This window comes from Arvicanthis niloticus, chromosome 17, assembly GCF_011762505.2.
Source record: "Arvicanthis niloticus isolate mArvNil1 chromosome 17, mArvNil1.pat.X, whole genome shotgun sequence".
In the NCBI taxonomy this organism is placed as follows: domain Eukaryota; kingdom Metazoa; phylum Chordata; class Mammalia; order Rodentia; family Muridae; genus Arvicanthis; species Arvicanthis niloticus.
Genome location: NC_047674.1, coordinates 43,620,422 through 43,646,978, shown reverse-complemented (window position 1 = coordinate 43,646,978; position 26,557 = coordinate 43,620,422). Strand labels below are relative to the sequence as shown.

The window sequence follows — 26,557 nt, the reverse complement described above, 5'->3', positions numbered from 1 at the left end:
CAAATTAACCAACCTGTTCCTGTTAGGAGTTACTAATTACAAATAGAGAGCATTGACTTACCTTGCTTATCTTGAATCAATTACGTAGCAGCAGTGAGTCCTTCCCAGGGAAAAAGCAAGGAGCAAAGAAGCCTTGACCTAGCTTGAATGACTCCTTCTGTCTCTGGGTGGGTATTTATCAGACCTCTCAGTGAAATAACTCTCCCTCTCTCCTCTCTCTCTCTCTCTCTCTCTCTCTCTCTCTCTCTCTCTCTCTCTCTCTCTCTCTCTCTCTTTCTCCCTCCCTCCCTCTCTCTCCCTGTCTCTCTTTCTCTCTCCTCCCTCTTTCTCCCTCCTGCTCCTCCTCTATTTCTCACACAGAAACACAGCATGCTTAAATTGCTTCTATCAAAAAGGATTTTTTTTTTCTACAGCTTATTATAGAATGGGGCCACAGAGTGCAAAATCACTGGACAATCTTCTGTGTATCAACAAATAAATGCAGAAACTGCTAAGCAGCTCTGAACTGAAAGCTGTTACGCCGTCACATCTTAAACAAGCTGTGCAATGAAGACGCACAAATAAAATTAATTTCAAGCGTGCCGCCTGCTTTACTAAGTGTCTTTGACCGTGTAAGCAGCGCCGAGGCACTGCTCAGAACTAATGCATAATTTCTAGTATAAACCTGTCGGAAAGATTTTTCACGGGGCCAGAAGACGTTTTCTTATCAATTTTTTTTTCCATCAAATCCACTTGGTGCTTGTAAACACATTTAACTTATACTGACTTAAATTGTCATAATCATGACTTTTAAGATGTCCTTATTAAATACTCCTAGACTCTGGCTGTTTTTCTCATGTCATTTCCTACCCACAGAGACCTCTGCCAGGAGACAAACAGCAGGGGAGGGCAGGGGGTGAACTTGATTTCTCTTGTGGACTTTCCTATACCGTCTTCTGCTTTCTGAGCTTCAGACACACTTCTGAGGACCCTCATCAGAATATTCATGGTCTGCTGTAGTCTCCAAGTATGGCCAGGGAGGCCCAGGAAAGTCAGTATTCCAAAGTGCCAAAATTACAACCACTAATCAAAACCAAGAAATCCTCCCCCAAACAAAAGCAGATTCTTAGTTGTTTAGATCTTACATAAGCTCTTGTGAGCTACCCCACCCCACAGAGGGAGAAGTGCAGAATTGGACAGTTCACCTTAAGAGGTGAACTTGCCTCCCCTTGTTCCAAAATGGCACAGAGAAATCTGAGAGACGGGGTCCCCGGCATGTCTGACACTTTACTCTTCTCTCTTCCAGGACCGGGAACATAAAGGATGGAATAATTTGAAAAGGTTGTCCTAACATAGTTACAAGTAATATTTTGATATGACAAGGGATGGAAGCTAGTGTACCTCAAAATCTCTGGCTGTTGCTACTTTTGAAACCAGGTACCTGTGAACAAAGATGGGACATAAACAATGTTGAAAGGGGGAGGGGAAAAAGGAGAGGAGAGGGAAAGAGGGAGGGGAGGGCAAGCGATTATAGGTCTTGACTTCCCCCACTTCTGGTGCTTTTGTGTTGAAACTAAACCACACACCCTGACTCCAAAGTTGTAGGCAGCTGCTGCTGGGGTCCAGGCTGACCTTCTAGATGCCTACTTTTCTGTTTTCAACAATGTTGTTTTGTAGGCACCTGTGAGCTTTTACTGAGAGTTCCAAACATTAGCAACATCCATATTTCTATCTCTTGAGGCACCAGAAATGTACAAGCAGACCTGAGTCCATGGCAAAGGCAGGCACTGGAGGAATGCTACAGGCCCCTTGCTCTCCGCAGCAGTCACTCCTCTCCCACAGAACTCTAACTTGATCAAGTTGCCCCTGCCGACTGACCTTATTTGTAAAGTACATATTAAATATCGACTTCTTTTCTCTATCTCCATGCCTCCCAGTCATGGGAATATTTGCCTGGATTGTGCCTTGAATAAACCACTACAAATCTTTAAGGTTTTTCTCTTAGGGGACCCCAAACAACACTGTCACCGAAGGGAAGCTTCTTATTCTGTTTTGCAAAAATGTGTAATTATAGTTGAACCAACACTGAGGAAAACCAGAAGCTTATGCTTTTTTTTTTTTTTTTTTTTTTTTTAATATCAAACTGACTAGCATTTATTATGATTAAAATACCATAATTAATTGATCTAGACCACAAACTAATTTATAATAGCATATGGGGGCTGTGTGTGTGTGTGTGTGTACACACTTATGTCTCTCAGTGAATATGTAAACATATGCCTATGCGAGTGTCTGTGGAGGCCAAAATTGTCCATTAGATCATCAGATCCCCTGAGCCTGGAGGTATAGGTGGTTGTAAACTACCTGATGTGGGTGGAAACACATGGCAAACAAAACTACGACTTTTCATTTATTCTGTTTCATCCCAGTCCACTCAGGTAAACAAACTTAATCTTGTCCATTCCATACAACTGGTGTTAGAAATCTGTGGAAATAGTGTCCATTAACTTTCTAGGAAAATGGAAGTAAAATGAACAAATATTTCTAGAACGTTGGGCAAAACAAATAATTTTTATTTTGGGTCGTTTACATGGTTTTCAGCAATTTCTTAATCAAATGATTTAAGTAGTATTAGTAACATTTTTAGATGACCTTGGTAGAAAAATTTCTGTCAACAGGATAGGAAACTTCATTATTTTTCACAGGGGTAGAAAGAAATATATACCAGAATATCCTAGTCAAATGAGTCCCTTGTCCCACAAGGACTTTGGTGACAAGTTCCAAACAAAGCTGACTAAATTAATTTTTGGAACCCACATCACCAAAGCCCTTGTGGGACAAGAGACTCACTTAAGAAATTGTGAGTGTGTATGTGTGTGTGTGTGTGTGTGTGTGTGTGTGTGGTGTGCATAGGCATGTGTGTGTTTGTGAGCATTGGGAAAGGGGGTAGAATACCTTCCTAACTAATACCCTAGTGATTAGAAATGTTGCTTTTTAGAAAAAGGTGATGGATTGCTTTCCAATGACAGTAGTTTTGGACACACAGACACATGGTGGTAAGGGTTGCTTTTAGGGACACTTTAAGGTTGATGATGTCTCACATTTTTTGAAGATATTCTCTCATTCTCTCTCTCTCTCTCTCTCTCTCTCTCTCTCTCTCTCTCTCTCTCTCTCTCTGTGTGTGTGTGTGTGTGTGTGTGTGTGTGTCTTAGTGAATATGTAAACATATGCCTGTGTGGGTGTCTGTGGAGGCCAAACGAGTCCATTAGATCATCAGATCCCCTGAGCCTGGAGGTATAGGTGGCTGTGAGCTACCTGATGTGGTTGGTGGGAATGGAACTCTGGTCATATGCAAGAGGAGTGTGCCATCTCCTCAGAATGTCTCACATGACACTCACAGCTGTGTTCTGCTCTCTGAGGGTGGATGATGTGCCATCTGAAAACTATCTATGGATTTAAGTGGCACTCAGCAGCTACAGCCTGAGAAGCAGAAAATAAGGCCTCCAAACTTCACTATTCTCTTCTTCCTTGTTTCCTGCCCCAGTATCTCATGCTGGTTTCCCAAGGACCAGGCTCTTAATACTCATGCTCTTTCTTCAGCTTTTCATCTTAAGAATTCCTTTTCATTAGAATATATCTCAAAAATATACCTTCTTTGACAGGCTAAGTGGCCTCCTCTCTGTGATCCTATCTGTGAGAATACTACTTAAATAAAATTTTCTTTTGTTTGTCCCCACATGGTCTGCAAAAAAAAAAAAAAAAAAAAAAAAAAAAAAAAACTTTGTAAACCAGAATTTTCTCTGAATCTATCAAAACAACCGTTGTTAACAGGCAAGTCAAGAATCTTAGAAGTCAGGTCCAAGTGTCTTCCAGGTTTCACACCAACTTGTAGCCTTTCCCTGCATTAGGAAAAAAATGCTTAAATGTTACAGAGATGATGGTTCTGTCATTGATATCCACCCATCTTGTGCAATGCTCTTCAGTTCTATTTCATTAACCTGTATCTTTTATGCAAAACCAATGCTATCTTTTTCTCCTGCGTTGTTCACTTAATTCTAAGTCTCTCTGTTCTTATGTGCACAAGTGTTTTTGCATCTCTACTTGTATTCTTCACATATCCGCCTGGTGCCCTCAGAAACCGAAAGGAAGCTACAGATGCTTTTAAGCTACCATGTGGGTACTGCGTCCTTCCAGAGAACACAGTTCTTACCTACTGAGCCATCTCTGCAGCCTCTTGTTCATTACTTTTATGAAGGTCAAAGCAAAAGAGCAAATCATCTATTGCACAGATCCACACCGGTCTGTGACTTGTCTCGCAGACAAAATAGGGGTGGTACTACTGGAGCCAAGCTCTTCCTAGTGGGCAGTAGATGTGCTTCCAGGAAATCAGTGTGCAACCTGTTAGGCAGAGCTGTGTAACACTGTAGCACAAAGGAGTGGAGCTTAGCTTTTTGTTAGAGCTACTCTGGGCTTCCTCTTCCTTTTGTTATTCTGTCTCTATTGGTAACATGAAACAATATATATTTATGCTTAGAAAAAATTTTAGTTCAATGGTGGTTAATGAGGAATTTCAAGACAGCACAGGAGATACAGTAATTGGTAGATTTAGTTTCCAGCTTACAAAAATGTTAAATTTTGAATACTATATATGTGTAATTAGATATGGTTTTATGAAAATCAAACCATGCTACCACATAGTGCAGAGTGTACAAATACTGTTGACCACCCTAAGTCAGGCCTGTTATGCATTGCTCAGGAAACAAGCTGGGAGGGCTGAACAAACTGCCAAAGTCAAGAGGTGGATTCTGACAAAGTAGTCTACACTGCAGGCTTGTTGCTCTCCAGAGAGAATATACTGTAATTCAGACAGACAGACACACAGCATTTGTGAAACTTTGCTGTATACACTTTAAATTATTCAAGCCATAAGAGTGGACCCAAAGCCCAAGCTGGTCCTTCTTTTACACGTGCCTCTCAGTAGCTGAACTGGTCCTTCTAGGGGACACAGGGATGACTGCTTTTGCTCTGTGAATTTTTCAGCTTAAAATGTAGGTTGCCTTCCCACTAAGCCAGTTAGGGATTAAACATCAAAGTAAAAGAAGGCATAAAAGCCTGAGGAGAGGCCTGGTCCCTAGAGGCTCTTTGGAAAGGGATCTTTACTCCTTAGTCTACAAGCTAAGCTGAACTCTGTGTGAATTACTGAGTTGATCCAGACAGTCAGATTTCAGTGTTAGAGGAACGCATGAGACCTCGCTCTGTGCACTGGGCTGCAGCCTTGCACACTGCACCGTGAGAGCCCGCTGCCTCACTTGGAGCTCTGTTAAACTTCTGGTTCATGCTCATGGCAAAGCCAAACAAACTACTGTCTGGGCTGTTTCAATGGCTTAGTTGTAAAGAGTTTGTAATCCTGAGGACCTGAGTTCGGATCCTTGGCATTCATGTAAATGCCGATTACCAATTCTCAGGAACTAACCCTGAAGGTCGGATATAGTTTCTAAGCCATGATGCTAAGAGGTTTCAGTGGTAGACTATAAAAACAGTTTAATTTTATGTCAAAGAAGTGGCCTGTGATCATTGTAATTATCTTAACTACCATAGACATATGAGATAAATTAAAAATTGGCCTTGTGTCCTAGGTAAATTAATGATGGCATCAACTTACGAGCGGACACAAGGTATTCCTTAGTAAGAACCCTGTCCCATGACCAGTTGAAATCATTGCAGGCTCTGCAGCTCAGCAGCCTGTGTGTGAGAGGAAGCTCTGCTGATAACAGAGACGTAGCTTCTGTACCTCATTTCCAAACTAGTGACTGGGAAACACGGTAAGGGAGCCCTCTGTACACCTTTAGTATGGTTAAATAAATGAAGACGACCTTGGAGAGTGATGGAAAGTTGACATCTCTGTGGAAAAGAACAATGGCAGAAGACAATGGAGAAAGAGAGCTGAAGGAGAAGAGACACAGAGAGCCAAACGCTGCACTTTACGCCGTGACAGTGTCCTAGTCACCTCCGTCCCTCGAGTGTCCTCACTACCAGTGAACGTCCACCCAAGTGTGGGCAACTCAGGAGTTCCAGGCATAAATCAATCTTACAGTTTTCTTTAAATACACATAAATGACTGGAATTCATGCACTCTGCATGGTACGGGGAATCTAGACTCCAACCAGGAGTTAGAAGCAGCTGGGAAATAGTAAATGAAAGAATAAAGAGGAAACTTGAAGTTGAACTTAAAGTTTAAAAGATAAAAAGGCCACACAATTATATTGACAGGGCAACATATAATAATAGTAATAATAATTATTAATAATAATCCTTTCAGGTCCATTTGAACATCATTTAAATCCCTAAATATTAATGCATTATAATGACATGTTTTAAGGCCATTTGTGCGAGTGCTAGTTAACACTTGTTCCTTCCTTTGTGCAGAACTGAAACTAAGTGGCTATAAACCAGGGTACATTTAAAGTGGGCAGCACATTTGCCGGCTTGAGGCAAGCTTTTGTTAGTAGCTGCTTTTGTTAGTGTCCTTACTGCTACCCAGGTGCTCTATGCTCTCCTCTTCACAGGGATGTGTTTTCCAGCTCTCATCTCCACACCAAGCAGGGCTGGCAGTGGAATTCAATGGTCCATAAGAAAACACTGACAAGCTGATGGTACTTCAGTAGCAGAGATTTAAGTTCAGTTATATGTTTTTGTTCTCTTCTGATTCTTCTCTAGCTTCTTTGTGCCATCCACAAGTAGAAAATGAGTTAAAATTTGAAAGCTGAGTAATGGTACACACCTGTAACCCAACACTGAGCGGAGGCAGAAGTTCAAGGCCAGCCTTAAATACATATAAAAGGTACAGAGTTCAAGGCCAGCCTGAGCAATGTGAGAACCTGTTTAAAAAAAAAACGAAAACCAAAAAAGACTAAACTAAGCTAAAACATAACAACACTCAAACAAACAAACCCCCAAACAACAACAAAACAGTACCAGAACTGTTATATAGAGATTGAACTCATTGTTAGATATAGATCACGTCTCACTTTATTAAATAGATAATAAAGAGAATACCAGTAGGGGACACTAGTTAGAATTACCTTAACTCATCCATCAGTGATCAATGATCAGCTTAGAGCTGAGCTAGTCTCTCTGAAACAGCTTGATCTTGGCTTGGTACTGCAACGTCACATTTGTGAAAACCTACAATAAACTTCCTCACCCATACCTCTTTCTCCTATAGAAACCAGTGGTCTCACTACATACACTTCAGATAACATGAGCCAAACAGCAGAGTCTCTTTTTTGATTAAACAATTATTAATTCTTTGCTGCCTTCTCCTTCTCTTTGCTACTTTTTCCTGTCTATCTTAGGAAGCTATTTTTTCTGTTGATAGACACCCTCACACCTCCAAAACTTGCCACTTGTGTGGTAGGTAGCCAGGTCACTCTGAATATGATTAACCACTATGAAAAAGACTCAATAATTTGAGTTTTGATCTCTTCTTTATTAACTGTCATCCCTAACTAATGAAAATTGAACAACTCACCAATGAATAAAAATGTGCTAGGACAAAATAAAAAGAAATTGAAGACTTTCTAGAATTGCATGAAAATTAAAACACAACATACTCAAATTTGTGGGACATAATAAAGAGGATTCTGAGAAGCAAGTTCACGTCACTAAGTGCCTACATATAAAAATTGGAGAGATCGCATACTAGTACAACAGAAGTCAAAGACATTCTAAACTATCTTGGGGCAAATTGAATTAAGCAAGTAAATGATATGTATGATAAAACACTGAAGAAGGAAACTGAAAATATTAGAAACTGGGAAGACCTCCCATGCTCATTAATTGGATTTACATAGTAAAAATGGCCATTCTAAGCTTCTGTAAGGCAAAGGACATTGTCAATAAGACAAAATGGCAACCAACAGATTGGGAAAAGATCTTTACCAATCCTACATCCAATAGAGGGCTAATATCCAATATATACAAAGAACTCAAGAAATTATACTCCAGACAACCAAATAACCCTAATAAAAATGGGGTACAGAGCTAAACAAAGAATTCTCAACTGAGGAAACACACCTTAAGAAATGTACAGCATCCTTAGTTATCAGGGAAATGCAAATCAAAACAACCCTGAGATACCACCTGACACCAGTCAGAATGGCTAAGATCAAAAACTCAGGTGATAGTAGATGCTGGCGAGGATGTAAGGAAAGAGGAACACTCCTCCATTGTTGGTGGGATTGTAAGCTGGTACAACCACTCTGGAAATCAGTCTGGCGGTTCCTCAGAAAATTAGACATAGTATTACCTGAGGATCCAGCTATACCACTCCTGGGCATATACCCAGAAGATGCTCCAACATATAACAAGGACATATACTCCACTATGTTCATTGCAGCCTTATTTATGATAGCCAGAAGCTGGAAAGAACCCAGATGTCCTTCAACAGAGGAATGGATACAAAAAATGTGGTACATTTACACCATGGATTATTACTCAGCTATTAAAAATAATGAATTTGAGAAATTCTTAGGTAAATGGATGGAACTAGAAAATATCATCCTGAGTGAGGTAACCCAATCACAAAAGAACACACATGGTATTTACTCACTGATACGTGGATATTAGCCCAAAAGCTTGAAATAGCCAAGAATTCAACTCATAGACCACATGAAGCTCATGAAGAAGGAAGACCAAGTGTGGTGGATGCCTCGGGCCTACTTAGGAGTAACAAAAATACTCAAGGAAGCAAATATGGAGACAAAGTGTGGGACAGAAACTGAGGAAGGGGCAGTCTGGAGACCATTCCACCTGGGTATTCATCCCATTTGCAGTCCCCAAAGGTAGACACTGATGTGGATGTCAGGAAGTGCATGCTGACAGGAGCCTGATATAGCTGTCTCCTTAGAGGTCTGCCAGAGTCTGACACATTCAGAGGCAGACGCTCACAGCTAACCACTGATCTGATCAAGGGTTTCCCAATGGAGAAGTTAGAGAGAAGACTGAAGGAGCTAAAAAGGATTGTGGCCCCATGAGGAGAGCAACAATACCAACCAACCAGAGCTCCCCAGGGTCTTAACCACCAGTCTGGTAGCACATAGAAAGGGACCCATGACTCCATTTGTACATGTAGGGGAGAATGGCCTTGTTGGGCATAGGTGGGAGAGGAGATCCTTGGTCCCATGAAGGCTGAACACTGAGTGGGGGGGGGAATTCGAGGGTGGGGAGGTGGGAGTGGGGGGGTAGGTGGGGGCACATCCCCATAGAAGCATGAGGAGGGGGGATGGGATAGGAGGTTCCTGGGTGGTGGGAGAAGGGGGTAAGGAGATAAAATTTGAAATGTAAATATAATATTCAATAAAAAAGTAAATTAAAAAAATGGCCATTCTATGAAAAGCAATCTACAGCTCCAATGCAATTCTCATCAAAATTCCAATGCAATTATTCACATATCTTACAAAACAATTTTAAGCTTTATATGGAAACACACAAAAACTTAGGAGAGCTAATCAAATCTAGAATAATAAAAAAGAGCTTCTAGATATTAGCTCTAATTTCAGATTTTACTAAGGAGCTATAGTAATAACACCAGCATGGCATTGACATAAAATTCCAAATAATGACTAATGCAATGGAACTGAATACCCAAACATAAACCCTATAGACAGACACCTGGTATTATTTGATAAAGCATAGAACCTATAGATACCTGGTATTATTTGATAAAGCAGCCAGGCATACAGTTTCCAAGAAAGACAGCATGTTCAACAAATGTTCTGGATGGCATCATGTTGAATAATCCAAATAGGTACATACTAATCACCCTGCAGAAAACTTAACTCCAAATGTATCAAAGACCTCAACATAAAACAAGAAACACTGAACACTTTGAAAGAAGACCAAGTGGGGGATAGTCTTGAACTCATGGAAACAGAAGAAGACTTTCTGACAATACCCTTAGCATAGCTTATGCTCTTAATAAAGGAGACCTCCTCGTGAAACTGAAAAGGCTTTGCATAGCAAAGGACACCCTCATTCAGACAAAGTTACAGACTACAGAATAGGAAAAGATTGTTTTTTTTTAACAACTACACATCATATAGAGGGCTAATATCTAAAGTACATAAAGAACTAAAAAAAAGAAAAAAACCCTAGTTATGAAGAAAGCAAATAATCCAATTTAAGAATGTGGTGCAGATCTAAACAGAAGATTCTCAAATGAGAAAATTCATGCAGCTGAGAAACAGAAACATTCAACATCCTTAGACATCAAGAAAAACACTTGATGCCCCAGCGTAGGGGAATGATAGAGAGGTGGGGCAGGAGTGGGTTGCTTGGGGAGCATCTTCATGGTGGCAGTGAGAAGGAGGGTGAAATGGGGGAATTTTGGAGGGAAAACTGGGAAGGGAGATAACATTTGAAATGTAAATAAAGAAAATAACCAATAAAAAATACAAACTGGAACTTCTTTGCAATTTCATCTCACACCTTCAGAATGGCTAAGATGATTAAAACAAGTGGTAGCTTCTATTGGTGAGGACGTGGAGTAAGTGGGACACACTTATCCACTGTTTCTGGAAGTGCCAATTTGTAGAGTCTCTGTGGAAATCACTGTGACCACTGCTCAGAAAGATGGGAACCATTTTGCCTCGAGATCCAGGTATTATTATTCTTGGACATATGCCCAAAGGATGCTTCATCCTACCCCAGAGACACTTGCTTATTTGTGTTCACTGATGTTCCATTCATAATAGCCAGAAATTGAAAACAACCTAGAAGTCCCTAACTGTTGGGGGCTGACTTTTAGCAGAAAGCGGCTATCAGCTTTGCAGCCATCTTGAGCCATATACCCTGACATGTGACTTGGATTACAATAGCCTACAACAGCTGAGCACACTCCGATAATCTTGGTTTAGATACCTTGAGATTAAAGGTGTGTGAGATTAAAGGTATGTGAGATTAAAGGTGTGTGAGATTGAAGGTGTGTGACTTAAGAGTGTAATTTAGAGATAAGATTTAGAGACAAGACCGAAGGGCATGATTAAAGGTGTAACTTAGAGGCGTGGCTTAGAAGTGAGACATATAAAAGGCAGAGACAGAACAGATCAGAATCAGACACATCAGACATTAGGTAGAAGACAGTTGGCTCTAGACAGAACCAGACATTAGATGAATCAGACACACCAGACAGTAGGTAGAAGACACTTGGCTCTAGAGAGAATCAGACACAGCACACATTAGGTAGAAGACACTTGGCTCCAGACAGAATCAGACACAGCAGACATTAGGGAGACACTTGTAGGAGACACTTTATAGAGTACAACTTGGAGTAGGAATTAGGCATTAGGTAGCAGGCACTTGGAAGAGAACTTGGAAGAAGTAACTTGGAACTTGGAGGCATTAGGGACTAGGAACTTAGGACTTGGGACTTAGAGAGAAGAGAGACTGAAGAATAAACGGGATTGAATCACACCCTGTCTGGTCTCCATTCTTCGAGTCTGCCCTCACCCTCGCTCGTGCTGAACCCTGACCTGCAGACCGGAGCAGCAGCTTGGGCCGGGATACAGTGGCCGCCCAAACGTGGGTTACCCCGGGCCTCAATATTTTGCTCGGGCCGCGACACCTAACCAAAAAATGGGTAAAGAAAATATGGTACATATACACATACTTAGCCATTAAAGAAATAAAATCATGATTTTCACAGGCAAATGAATGGAACTAGAAAAAGTCGTCCTGAGTGATATATCCAAGATCCAGAAAGATAAATACTATATATCTTTGCTTACATGTGGGTATTAGCTGTTAAGTTAATGATAACCAAGATAAAATTTATAGAACCACAGAGGCTATGTATAAAGTATCGGGCTAGAGCAGGTTGACCCTCTCTAGTACAGGGAAATAAAATAATTATGCATGGATAGAGGAGGGTTAGAATGTGAGGATCAAATGGGGAGGTGGAAAGGAGGAGAGAGACAGCTAAAATTAAGTGCAATTGGGGGATAATATGGGAACCTAATACAGTAGACGCTTTATGCAGCATGCACAGGGCCTGCACAGGTCTGCACTAGGTCCTTTGCATATATATTATGGCTTTCAGTTTAGTATCTTTATTGGATTCTTAATTGTGTCAATGAGTGGGCCTTCATTTCTTGTGTTTTCTTGGGCTTGTTTTCTTCTCTTTGTTTTATCCAATTCCAGTGTGTTAGTCTTTGTTTTTACCATATCATATATTATATATCATATATCATACATATTATATCATTATAGTCCCTTGGAAGCCTCTTTGTTTTTTAATGAGAGACAGAAAATGAGTGGGTGTTGACTGGAAGAAAGTTGAGGTGTGGAGGAATTGGTAGGAATAGAGGGAAGGGAAATCATGATCAGGATATATTATGAGAAAAAATTTATTTTCTACTTCCTATAAAATGAAAACAAGAACTCTAAAATAGCCTGTTATTCTGCATGAGCTCCTACTAGAATTTGCTAAGTTCACTAACACTGAAAACCTCACTTTTATTAACTGAGTGAGAAACAAAAATCACTGTGTGTGAGTCTATGAACATTGTAAAAAAAACTGAGCTAAGCTGGTCCACCTATCACTGGGGTGGCAGACCAGCGTAAGAGTCAAAGGACCAGAGAGTGACTGACTCTGTCTTTTTCCCTGGACACTGAGGACATGTGCTCATTAAGACTTAGTTCAACAGTCTTCTGAATAGCTGGTTCAAGTCCCAGCTCCAATCTTACTGCGTAAACTCAAGAGGGCTACTTAACTTCTCTTTGCTTTAGTTTCCCAATGAGTCAATTTGGAGTGACACGTTATTAAAGCCATGTTATTAAAGAGGAGAATGCCAGCATGTTTCAGTCTTAGACATTTTGTATGAAATTATGTAGCTCTATGTTTCCTAAATTTCTCTTTGTAAGATAATGATGGGCAGTTAAATATTTTTACACTCCTATAAAATTCTATGGAGACGATGAAACATTAAACACTGCCATAAGATATTTTGAATTTTTAATAGATAATTACATGTCTAATATGTGATAGCAATTAGATACATACAGGCTATGATATAATGGTTAAGGCCTGAATTTGGAGATTAAAATTCTGGCTCTGGGACCTTGGTCAAATGATGTCTCTTAGCTTTGTTTCTCACCTGAAGCTCGAAGAAAATAACAATGAATAACAATATTATGTTGTGATTTCTATCAGTAGGCTCATGATTACTGAGAAGGCTTCAATCTCCTTACTACAACCATTAAAACAGTCTGGGCTGAATAAATGAACAGTTATCAGCATCTTTTTTTCTTTTCTCATGGTTTTCCTTTCTCCTTTTGAGGATATTGTATAGTCCAGGGTAGCCCAGAAATATCGAGCCATGTAGCATAGGATGGCCTTAAGCCTTAGCCTCTGATCCTTTGCCTCTATTTTTCCAGTGTTGATATTACAGATTTTTTTGTGACCACACCCCACCGACTAGTTTTAACTAGTTTATTTATGCTTCCAATATCTGGAGGATTGAACAATATAAATATTTGATGTCACATTAAAATTGCTAGTGATGTCACAGAACAACAACTGTGGTGATTTAAGTTTAGTGAGGAAAATAAATTAAGACTTAACAAGGGAGAGAGAGAGAGAGAGAGAGAGAGAGAGAGAGAGAGAGAGAGAGAGAGAGAGAATATGAATGGTTCTTTTATTATTTGGGAAGGTAGACAGGATGTAACTATAAACTAGTAAGAAAGGGCTACGTAAGTTACCCTTAGGTAACTTAGGGAGCTATAAAAAACTGCAGATGATATAGATGTGAACTCTGAAATATCTGTGTTCCTTGAAAACAAGTCTCTTCTGGATAGGTAGAAAATCATTAAGAATACATTAACTTTTATGGAAAATTTGAGTACCAATAATATATATCTGTATATTGAGTACCATACACATTGGGTATATACACACACACACACACACACAGAGAGAGAGAGAGAGAGAGAGAGAGAGAGAGAGAGAGAGAGAGAGAGAGAGAGACATACACACACACTTTATAAAGCATTCCCTCAGGAACCTTCTGCACTAATGCATCCCTAGTCTTTCCAAACTGGACTTGGCTCTTATTTTAAAAGCCTTCCATCATTTTGCACTTAAGAGATCATGCTCCTGAAAGGGCTTTATAAAACTATAAAGTTCTATAAAAAGAGAGTGGGTCTTTGCTTGCTGCTTTGTGGTTTAGGAAATGAACTTGTAAACAACTCCAGGCCAAAGGAAATGCTTTCTGTTTCTCTCAATGAGAACCCAATGATTAGCTTTAAAGGCCACAGGCATTTCTTAAATGCTTAGCTAAAAGTATGTAATAAGTGGTGTCTATGAAAACAGAACAAAAGAACAGAAAAACACAGCCCTGCCTTCAGCAACACTACTAAGCCATTTAGAGAACAGAAAAAGACATGGAGTGAATTGTGCTATCTGGAGCAAGGAATGTAGGGCATCCTGGATATGAAGACAAAAGGTCCTCTGGAGAGGCACGTCTGACCTCAGAGACATCAGCAGAAGGCAACAACAGTATTCCACCATTACAACGCTTCTTGGAAAGGGGCACCCTCATTCCCACCACAATCAACCTTGAAATTAAAATTAATATCGGCAGAAAATCTATTCATTCTAATATTTGCAGTAGATTCTATTCATTCTCCTTAACATGGATGCAACTGGAATAAGAGCAGCCATGTACAGAAAGGACAGCTCCTTATGATCTGGGCCATGTGTGGAGCCATCATTGACTCTGTAGAAACAGAGAGAGGCACAATGGCAATCAGAACTCAGGAAGGGGAGACATGAGAACTGATGGAAGTGGGCAAACTGTGTCAGAATACAGAGATGTTCCAGACTACCAAATGCATAGTGCAGTGGGTACAGTTCCCACAGAGTTTATAAAGGAGAAAAACAGAGGACTCTGGGCTGTGAGCCACTTCACTTGAGACATTGCTTAGCATGCACAAGGTCTTGGTTTTAATCCTCACATTTCTAAAAACACATATATACCACTTAGGAGGTCCTCAATTTTTAAAATAATGATAAGTGTTTAGGACGTTGAAAACCATACTTACCCTGACTATATTATCACATGGTATGCCCATGTGTTGAATTATTGCATCATATAAATATGTAAAAGGACAATATGTAAATTGCAAAGCCAGTACCTGCAATGACACTCTTCAAGCAAATATGGAAAACTCTGCTTTCTGATTGTCGTCAGAGAATTTAAAGCAATACCAACACATGGTGGGCTGGCTAGGTTTGTGTTGACATGACACACCTAGAGTCATTTGGGAAGTGGGACCACAATTGTGTAAAGGTCCACAGCATATTGAAGGAAGAAACATCTGGATCCATATATCTTCATTACGGTTTCTATTTTTGCTGTGACTGTCTTAGTTAGGGTTTGACTTCTGTGAACAGACACCATGACCGAGGCAAGTCTTATAAAGGACAACATTTAATTGGGGTTGGCTTACAGGTTTGGAGGTTCAGTCCATTATCATCAAGGTGAGGACATGGCAGTATCCAGGCAGGCATGGTACAGGCAGAGCTGAGAGTTCTGCATCTTCATCTGAAGGCTACTAGCTGGAGACTGGCTTCCAGGCAGCTAGGGTGAGGGTCTAAAAATCCACACCCACAGTGACACACCTACTCAGACAAGACCACACCTTCTAATAGTAGCACTCCCTGGGGAGAGCATATACAAAAGCCACTTAGGGAGGAAAGGTTTTTATTTCAGCTTATAGTTAGTTACATATTGTATTCTATCACTGAGGAAAATTGAGGCAAGAAACCTGAGGACAAGAGCTGATATGAAGGCTATGGAGGGGTTCTGTTTCCTGGTTTCCTCTTAATCTCTTGCTTAGCTTCCTTTCTTACAGCATGTAGCACCATAAGCCACATGGTAGTACTACCCGGAGAGAGGTGGGCCCAACCACATCAATCGTCAATCAAGAAAATGTACCACAGGCTAGCCTACAGCTCTATCTTACGAAAGCATTTTCTCAACTTAAGCTTCCTCCTCTCCAATGACTCTAGCTTGTGTCAAGTTGACACAAAATTAACAATCACAATTATACAATCTAATTTCATAGTTGTGCAAAGGTAAATATGCTTATGAAAATGAGTGATTCTTTGTCAAAATCACATAATGCTTCCATGTGTTTTGAAAAAGATGATGCAGAATGCTGCATTAGAAGACAACATAGTCACTAAGCATCACAGAAGCCAAAGAAGTTAACTGTTGTAAGTTTTAGTGTAAAAATACATTGCCACTACCCTGGACTTACTGTAAACATCATTCTTCTCAGATTCCTATGAAGATACCATGAGTACTTTTTCTTCAATGTTTGGCTGAGGATCACAGACTCCATTCTAAAGCATTCTGTAAATAATCTTCATGAAGCTTTACACAAGTATGTTTGATAACATTTTATTTGTTTTTTTTTTCAGTTTTCATTTTACAAAAGATCAAATAAACCCAAGTGACTTTCTTGATGCAGAAGCTGTAGGTTGGAATTGTCAATCTTAGCAGCAAGGGGTGTCTCACCCAAGTATTGATTAACTCTGGGCTTTTATTTTTTGGCAGATTTCTAATCGGTATCCTTTCCATTCCATAGCATGGTTTCACAGGAGGCTTTGCACCTGCTTTCAGTTTTCACAGAGCAGACTGGCAATCAAAGATTTATTTATTTTTAAGTTGCAAGTTCTGAATGATTAAAAGTATTAATGTATGATTGTAATTGATATTTTTACATTTCCAAATTAACAAACATCTGTACCATTTACAAATGTCTCAATACAGCTGTAAGCTCATGAAACTTTCTAATACTAATTATTTACATTTTTCTAATTCAATAGAATTGTGAGACTATTTTAGAAAATTAAGGGGAAATAGGATATTTCCACATAGGAAAAGATTCCTGAGCTTCAGATGCTGAATCTTTTCATTATTCTATAGTTCTATACATTTAGTCTGTTAAACCTTACTAAGGCCCACCTTTACATGCATCCCAGGTTTTGGTTTTAAAAATAGAATCTGAATAATGTAAATGACTTTGTAATAAGTGTCACAATGCGCTGTTCTGGTAGCAAAATGATTCCCCCCAAATATACACTTATTCATTTCTCTAAGATGATGTTAAAGTAAAGCTTCTGTCCAGAAGTATTTTAAGTCCCTACTCTGCTCATCTCTAGGAAATTTACATCTTAGGTAGCTTCTCATGTTTTATCCCATTATGTCCTTAAGGTTAAGAGGATTTTCTTAAGGTTAACGTGAAAACTGGTAACTTTCAAAAGGTTAATTACTTTGTTACTAGATTAAGCAATGCTTATAACAGGATGTTGAAGATAAATATCTTACAAATCATTATTGTTTCTTAGAAATGCAAACACTTCTTCAGAAGCTTCCTAACAAAATGGTACTTTGACTTTTACTAAAATGGCAAAACGGTTATGGTCAGCAAAAATGTCTATTTCCTCAAAAACCATAAGGTGCTGTTTATTGCCTTTTGTTTGTAGAAGTGCTAATAGTTATGGGTAACCAGGTTGAATGAACAGTGGGTGTGTACAGTGCTATGCGCCGGTGCTTTAAAAGCAGGACACATGCAATGAGAAAGAATGGGAAAATGAGATTAAAAAAATAGTCAAATTACTTCTACAGATTGAAAACAATTTGGGGTTTTTCTGAGGCTGGACCAAGCTTGAACCAAGCCAATAGATTGTGAAAATTGAGATGATTAATTTAAGACTTTTTCCTGGGTAAAGACTAGAGTGATGTAAAGAATGGACGCTTTAGGGAGTGACTTCTGAGTCTGAGAAAGGCAAATTTGGCTGAAACAGTGCAAGAAATGAAGCTATATATGTTAAAGATGGAAAAGAATGAGAATAATTTACTAAAGTCAAATAAAAAGTAGACTTCTCTGTTTTGCACTGCTCGTTGTTCTCACATATGTTGATGGCTAAGATTAAAAAAATACTAACAGCACATGTTTGTTGAGGATGTGAAGAAAGGGGACACTTATTTACTCCTGGTGGGAGTGCACACTGCTAATCTGCTGTGGCAGTTTCTCAAGAACCTGATAATCGATCTACCTCAAGAGTCAGCTATACCACTCTGGGGTATATACCCAAAGTATTCTACACCCTACTATAGGAACATCTGCTCATCCCTGTTCATTGCCAATCTATTGATAGTAGCCAGAAATTAGAAACCTCTTTGATGTCCACCAACCAATGAACAGATAATAACATGTGGTATATTAACACAATGGGATATTAACTCAGCTGTTAAGAAAAAAATCAACTTATAAAACTTGCAGGACAAAATAATAACCCTGAATGAGGTAACACAGTTCAGAAAAGACAAATATTGAACGTTTTCTCTTATATGTGGATGTTAGTTCTCAAGCCTTTGCTATGATTGCTATGATTTGAACCACCACAGAGGTTAGGTGCCTCGTAAGAGACTAATTGGGAGGAAAGGATCTCTCAAAAAAAGGGCTAATAGAATATATTGTTATAAAGAGACAAAGGGGATACTATATCAGGTAGATTAAATAGTGAGAGGTGGAAGAGAAGGGTAAGGAAGGAAGATGAATAGGGACCATTAACAATAAAGGCCATTTGAAAAATTGTATGTAAAGCCAATCCTATAAAGCTTCCTACGATAAGCGTATAAGAAAGGAATGCAAATGTAGTTACCAGATAATAGGGGGAGAATTCCCCAACTACCTTGCTTTTCTCAGCCCTCATCAAAGACATGTCATCTTTCAGTAGATGGAAATGAATCCATTGGCCCATAAATGGAAAATGTGCAAACTGAGAGACTTTGGTGCTCTCAGTTCTAAATAGGATGTCTTCAACAAATTTCCCCTTGAGAGCTCAGGATGCTATGTGGAAGAGGAGGAAGAAAGATGCTAAGAGCCAAAGGTGATATGGATGAAACCAAGAAAATAGTGTCTTCTATTCACAACAGGATTGATGTTCACATAAACCCACAGAGACTGTGGCAGCATGCATAAGACCTGCACACGTTCAAGCCAAACAGGGTACTAGAGTTGAGAGGAGGAAGAGGACTCTGATCCCCTAATCCAGAACCCATCAGCAATAGATATCCTCTGATACATAAAAAAGAACATTTTCTCCAATGAAATCTTATTGAGTAGATTAACCACATCCCGGGGCAGGTTCCATGCCCAGCAATATACAGACAACACAAAACAAACTCAGTGGTATTTTCATAGACTTTGTATCTCATTTTGATTTATTTGGAACTGTTTTGTTGTATTGATCTTTTGCTTCCTTGTTTTGATTTTTGGTTTTGTGGTGTTTTTTGCCCGTGTTTCTTATGATTTTTGTTGTTTTATTTGTTTTGTTTTACAGAAACAGGAAAAAATCCAGAGGAGTGTGGGCAGGGAGATTGGAGGAGAGATCAAAATATATTATATGAAAACGTTCTATTAGAAACATTTATTTAAAAAAAGAACATGTGAAAACACTCCAAGTTAAAGTTTACTCTAATAATTTCAAATGTATGGACTTTTCTCTGAATCTGGCATGAAGCAAAGATAAAGGAATAAAGGGTCTTCACTGAGGGGAGTCGTCATTGTGCAGAACCATTTTAACAAGCAAGAGATGCTATCCAAAGACAACATAAATAGAAATGTAATATATATATGTATATGTATATGTATATGTATATGTATATGTATATGTATATATGACATCATGGAGGTTGAGGGTTCATGAATCTTAGGCCTGGAGAAAAAATACAGGAATGATGATCACTCCTTCAGGTCCTACTTCCAGGCCGTAAGTCCTTGGTCCAGAGGCCAGGCTATGGAGACTGCGCAAAAAAAACAGACGCTAAGTATTTTCAGCATTTCAGCTTTGTCAGCCACACAGTCTGTATGGAGCATATCAGCTACATATAGCATGCAAATGAGACATGGCGGTACACCAGCAAAGCTGTATTCCTAGATGCCAAGAACACGCTCATAAACTTTTCATGTATTACTAAGTATTACTCCCATTTTCAATCATTAAAAACACAAAGCTAGTGCTATCTTCATGGGCACACATAAAGTCTCTGAAGCTTTTTGGTGCCACCTGATCTAACACAGGACATTTGGGGAACACATTGGAGAGAGCTTGGAAAGAGAGAGAGACTAGATGATTCTCTTGGGAATTATCCTAATTGACCTACACAAAACTTCAAGGAATCCACGTTATCTGTTCAGTGTGTAAAGGGTACCACAAACAGGCACTTGCCAGATTTACATTCAACTAGGTCTAAAAAGTGGACTGGACTGAATACAATTTAAAAATATCCAGTTTAAAACACACACACACACACACACACACACACACACGCACACACACAGAGTCAAATATTATATCTGAAAATTGGTACCACAGACCAATAAACAAAGTAACTTGCCCTGGACTGCATTTGTAGTTCAGATACCCTAACTTGATTTTGCTTGTGTTCTTTTATTTCAGTCTTCAGAATTAATGTCATGGTTGTTGTCGTCGTTGTCAGTCATCATCATCATCATCATCATCATCATCATCATCATCATCATCAACAAACACTTGTTTTATGTCAAGTACCTTGCTCTAACTGTTCAGCATCCCAGTTTTCTGACTCAGAAACCATGTACTCCTTTTCACCACTGAAGTAAGTATCCTTGAGAAAGCCCTCAACTTTTCTTTGTTTCTCCTGGATCCTTCTCTCCAGACATTTTAAACTTAATAAAACAACTGTGGTGTTTTCAGTTGGTTCTTTTTAATTTTTACACACTGATGATCCTCACATAGCCCCACAAGCTTGCCCAAAAAACTTCTAAATCTCCACACAATCAGAATTCATAAACATGGCTTGTTCCCCGTAAACACCATACGCCACTTCTTTCACTGTTGACTTATTCCCTCTTCCCTCCTCCCTCCAGACCTCAGACACAAAAGCTCTATTCTAAACTCCCAATCGCTGATGAACTTGTCCAATTCATCCCCAAAGCACCCTGGCACTGGGGCCCTAAGTAATCATTTTAAACAACCTTTGTTTTTAAAGCAAAGAACCAGAAGATAATAGGACAGAAATCAGTGTGATAAGCCTACAGTTGTTCACAAAAGAGATTAAATAAGGTTTGCAGTGGGTGGAAACACTCAAATGGAAGTCTAATGGAGTGATTCAAATTAGAAACCTTAATTGAGTCTTTAAAGAATTGTGGCCTTGGACAAGAAAGACCCTGGACCCTGTAAGACGGTAATCATACTAACAGGGATTTAGCAGTTTTGAGACTGGACAAGTTAATAAAAGTGAACTAACTTAAAACCAAGATAGATGTAGTGGTTGCTCAAAAAACCATACTCTTGTTGTTGATGTTTTTCTCAATATCGAGAGAAAGTTGATGAGCGACATGGTAAATTCACATATTTAATTTATTTGAATATTTAATTAGCAGTAATATTGTATATTTCTTCATTCTGCTTTTCTGTTTTTACCATGTAAACATTAATAGACAGACAAAAGAATCTTTAGGACTATCCTGTTAAACTAAGATGCAGTCATGTTGGTCATCTACTTAAATACTACAGAATATTCATCTATTTAAACATGACATACACATTTCTCAGTCCTTCAGCTAGCCAAAAGATTATGCTCAGTTTGAAGTTGATTTCATCCTAATAATAATAATAATAAACAGGGCACATTAGGCACATAGAGGCTCCCAGCGACTGAATCACCAACCAGATAGCATAAATGGGACCGACCTAGTCCCCCAACACATATGTAACAAATGTACAGCTTGGTCCTCATGTGAGATCTCCAAGGGCAGGAGCAAGGGCTGTCTGTGACTAGGTTGCCTGCTGCTGGCCTCCCTTTCCTAAGTGCATAGCCTTGTCTAGCATCAGTAGAAGATGTGCCCAATTGCACTTGATATTCCAAGGCAGGTTGAAATTCATGGGAGGTCTCCTCCTCTCAGAAGAGAAAGAGAGCAGGGGATGGGGGGGAATAAGAGAGAGTGTCTGGGACAAGAGGAAGGAGGGAGAGCTTCAATCGGGATGTTAATTAAATTAATTAATTATTAATGAAATAAAAGTGTAGAACAGAGAACATGAAATTATAATTGAATTCTAGCCATTTAACTAAACCATGCTTTTAATATTTTTTTTTTTAAATGAGTTTAGTACACTTAAAATGATTTTCAGCACATGGCATTGGTTAGCTTCTGAGAGTGGTACTTTAAAGGACCCCTAACAAATTTACTTTCATACTCTAAACCCTCAGGTACAAGTTCATTATATATAAAAATATCAATTCTCTTCCAATCAGTTTCTTTTGTCCCTTCTCCAGCCAATCTAGAAGTCTATCTGCATCTTAGCCAAACACAAAATTTATAGTTGAGGGCAAGGGAAAAAAACAGAAATAGAACAGCGGGAGTGTGCTTGAAAACCCAAGTCCTTATTAGGACGTCTGCTCTGAAGATGAGTTACGAGAGCTGAGTGGGACCTCTATTAACAGAAGTGAGTTCCTGAGCCAGACAGCCACAGTAAATAAAGGAGCCCGTGCTTACATTCATCTGATGGTTTTGCAGACTGGAGATGTGTTTCTGGCACCATTCTTCCGCGTTCAGGAAACAAAGCACACAAAACACTATGTTCCTTAGAATGTTTTCCTTGTGTGGTTAAATGAATCAAACAAATGAAACATGGATAAGGAATTTAAATCTAAGTGAGATTTTCATCCACAGTAGCTTCTAGGTTCTGTTTATTTTTTTTTTTTTAAACTTTATTTTGTAAGTGCTTTCGGCCTCTTGTGTAAATAATAATTAGATTTAAGAAGATTCCCCCCTCCCTAAAACCCTCAGATTACCTTAGCTTTTTTTTTTCCCACTTGTAAAATTACTTTGGTAAAAATAAAGACAAAGCATCCTCACAAAGCAGGACTGCTCTTAAAACAGAGAGGCAGCTGTTAGCCTGGGCTGCTCAGAAGAAGCACCACCAGAGTGTGGTGCAGAGCACTGTATTTTCCTGAGGTAAAAGAAGTGTGAATCTTGGAAGGAGCTCACAAAACTTACTTTGTAATTTGCTTTCTCTTCCCCAAGGGAAGAAAACTGAATAAAGATTAGTAAAAGGGGATTTAATATTCTCAACAGTATCCAGGCAGAATTTCCATCGAGGGACAGTGAGACTTTAAAATGATTCCTTGACCTCGTGGGGAAATCAACAAAGTCAAATGTTATTTCCTGAGGTCTGAGTTATACTTCCACTTTCTTTGGTAGAACACAGGCAATTCTGTGACTTCCTACCTACAATTTCATCTTAAGAGGTCACGGCTATGCTGCAGGAAATCAGAAACTCTGAATAACCAATTTTGAAATCACACACCCATAAATTGACAGTGAACTTCTTAGAATATTTCATTATTTATTTACTGAAATATTTCTCCTAGAATAATGAATATTGCTTATTGTTTTATTGTATTCCTGGACCTCCTGAAATGTTTCATTCTTTTGATTACAATGGAACTGTTATTTAATTTCAAAGGGATAAACTAGCAAGAGTAAATTTAAAGTCCTTTAAAAAAATATTCAAGGGGCTAGAGAGATGGCTCAGAAATTAAGAAAACTGACTGCACTTCCAGAGGTTCTGAGTTCAATTTTCAGCAACCACCGAGGCCCTCTTCTGGTATGTCTGATGACAGCTACATTACACTCATAAATAAATAAATAAACCTTAAAAACATATTCAAGATATAAGTGAGGATTTGGTCATTGAAAGAAGATTGAAAAACAGGCACTGAAGGGCAGAGCATTGGTTTACTCCAGTAAGAAAAATATTTAGTCTACTTACTGAGAGTCAAATTAAATAGTAAATAGCAATAAAAAAAAAAAAAAAAACCGATGAACTTGCAAAATAAGTCTATGAGACTAGACCCCAGGCTGGGAGTGTAGAATGGTAGGAAATCTATTCAGCATACTCAAGTCCCTAGGGTCTGTGTCATCAGTACATTAAAAAACATCATCTTCATTGTATAAGTCCTGCTGGACTTTATCTCATAGCCATAAAGAATACAACAATATGAACTCAAGAGTCTTGGGGTGATCTTTAATGACTCGTGTCAAGGACACTGTGGATGCCAGAGGTGAGGGAGGGCAGATAAGCATGTCATATAACATGTATAACCAAATATAGCCATGGCAACAGCAAAGGGCTTGGGACATGGATCAAAGGCATAATATTTGCCTAGTTATGTGCTTTAGGCTTCTAGGTTCTATTGTTGCTGTTGTGGTTTGCATTTCTAATTCCTACACTTAGGAGACTGAAGCAGGGAGAACGCTTGGAGTTTGGGGCTGTCCTGGTCTCTGCAGTGAGTTTTGGTCCAGTGTGATCTACACAGTGAGACCCTGTCTCCAAAAAGCAAAACAAAATGAAGACCAAAAGGACAATTGGGACAGGCTGCGGGTGATCCTTGGTATGTTGTTCTTTTGTTACTTGTTTGAATTTACTCTTCAGGAGATGTGTATTATCCAGACTCAAAATAATTCTAGCACTATTGTACTGGCTGGTTTTTTGTGTTAACTTGACACAGCTGGAGTTGTCACAAAGAAAAGAGCCTCCCTTGAAGAAATGCCCTCATGAGATCCAACTATAAGGCCTTTCATCAAGTAGTGATCCAAGCCCAGTGCATTGTGGGTGGTGCCATCCCTGGACTGGTACTCCTGGGTTCTATAAGAAATCAAGCTGAGCAAGCCAAAGGAAGCAAGCCAGTAAGCAGCATCTCTCCATGGCCTCTACACCAGCTTCTGCCTCCAAGTGGCTTCCCTGTGTGAGTTCCTGTCCTGACTTCCTTTGCTGATGAACAGCAATGTGGAAGTGTAAGATGAATAAACCTTTTCCTCCCCAACTTGTTTCTTGGTCATGATGTTTTTTGCAGGAATAGAAACCCTGACTAAGATAGCTATTGAGCATCACCTGTAATCTGTACCACTTAATTCTGCACATCCTCCCCATCCCTCCATTCCCACATTTGTCTACTACAAGGTTAACACTGATCAAAGGGGTCTATGACTCAAGTTCGTTCAAGTTTCAATATACATCATGTGATATTTTTCTTTACATCAGCTCTGCTTCTGGAAGTTTGACTTTATTTATTATTTCATTGAGTGGATTTTAACTTTTCTTCTCTCCACTGAGAACTTAGCCAGTACATCCTGAAAAAAATATATTCAATTTCCTCTCTATCTGAACAATACACATACCTACAATAGAGGGTGGAGGGAGAGAGAGAGCATGCAAGGTCTTCCTCAGTTACAAAGCATGGTAAATTAAAAATGTTCTAGGAAGTGATGATGTAATGGAAGGAATGAGGACTCGCCACAATTGATCTTTACTCACTACTGCTCAACTCTGAGAAGAGAAATTCATTGCGATTACCCCTCATTGCTTACTTTTTTCTATCCATGAACTCATCTGGATGAGCAAACTTCAGAGATGCTGGGGATGGCTGTGGCTCACCCCCAGGAGGCTCACTCTTGCCCCACACTTTGGATTACTTCACCAAGCAGCATCTCCTATCCTGCCTCCTTCATGCCTGACAAGATTACCATCCTGATTCTAGACTGGAAGTGGATATGAAGTGATGTTTGTGGAGAGAATTGAGGTGGACAAGAAGGAGGGTGGGGGTGAGCATCCATCTGTGCGCAAGCCTGTCCCACACTGGGGACATCCTCTATGCTGACCCTCATTTGTCCATGTAAATGGAAGTCAGAGGAAATGTCTCAGTCCCTAAATCCTGGGGTCCTTTGTCAGCCCTTCCTCACTTCAAATTTCTGTATGACTACCAAGCTTCTCTTCAAGCTTGTACCTTCCTTGCTACTCCTCTTTGTCCTCCATTCATCCCCAGTTCCTGCCGCTTCCAACCCTACTGCCCATGTTGTCTCCTTTCTTTAACTCCTGTCATTCCCTGGGGATGGCATCTTGTATTTCACTGAGCTGTATTCTGATCACGTTCATTTCTTTTTTTGAATTCCTTGAAATTTTGTTTCTAGTTATCTTTGATTAGCAGAAAGCATTAAAGCATGATTAGTACCTGGATTCACTATTTAAAATCTCCCTTGTTTGTTCTATTTTCCTAAAAATATCGTATTCTACAAAGTTGTTTCTACTTTAATCTTAGATGATGTTGTATGGGTGATTTTAATATGATTAGAAATTAAAATATTCTATCAGAATAATTACTTATGTAATCAAAGCTCATATGAAGCTCATATGTTTTATAATTATATAAAAATTATATATCATTTATAGTAACACATATAAGCTAATTACATACAAATATATATTAAAAGTATTAAATGTAAATTCCAATATAATGCATACAAAACATAAACAAATTGTGTATTTATATACATTTTCTGTGATTTTGATAGTTGTGAAAAGTGGTTTTGCTTGATTGTGAACAATGATCCAAAATACTCCTTTGTGTATACTTGTTGCCATAGAAACACAGCCAGTAAATGATGCCATTGAGGCCAGTCA

At 39.1% G+C, this 26,557-nt stretch overlaps 1 protein-coding gene and 1 long non-coding RNA gene across 52 annotated transcripts in view; one reads left to right on the top strand and one right to left on the bottom strand.

Annotated features, from left to right (window-relative positions):
* Rims1 (regulating synaptic membrane exocytosis 1) overlaps positions 1-26,557 on the bottom strand; it is a 468,064-nt gene that overhangs the window by 33,497 nt on the left and 408,010 nt on the right. Inside the window, exon 1 of one of the 49 annotated variants that reach the window (XM_034521086.2) lies at positions 62-240. The exons of the other annotated variants lie outside the window; for them this stretch is intronic. The gene's annotated coding sequence lies outside the window, so the exon portion shown is untranslated. Of the gene's footprint in view, positions 1-61; positions 241-26,557 lie in introns of those variants that run through there. 49 annotated transcript variants of the gene reach the window in all.
* On the top strand, positions 57-24,915 carry LOC143434855 (uncharacterized). 3 transcript variants are annotated; one of them, XR_013104667.1, is made up of 6 exons: positions 57-167; positions 1,286-1,416; positions 16,321-16,425; positions 20,513-20,690; positions 24,335-24,491; positions 24,609-24,915. It is a non-coding gene; the product is annotated as an uncharacterized LOC143434855 (long non-coding RNA). The 3 variants fall into 3 exon arrangements; XR_013104669.1 differs by lacking the exon at positions 16,321-16,425; XR_013104668.1 differs by lacking the exons at positions 16,321-16,425; positions 20,513-20,690; positions 24,335-24,491; positions 24,609-24,915 and adding an exon at positions 1,720-1,900.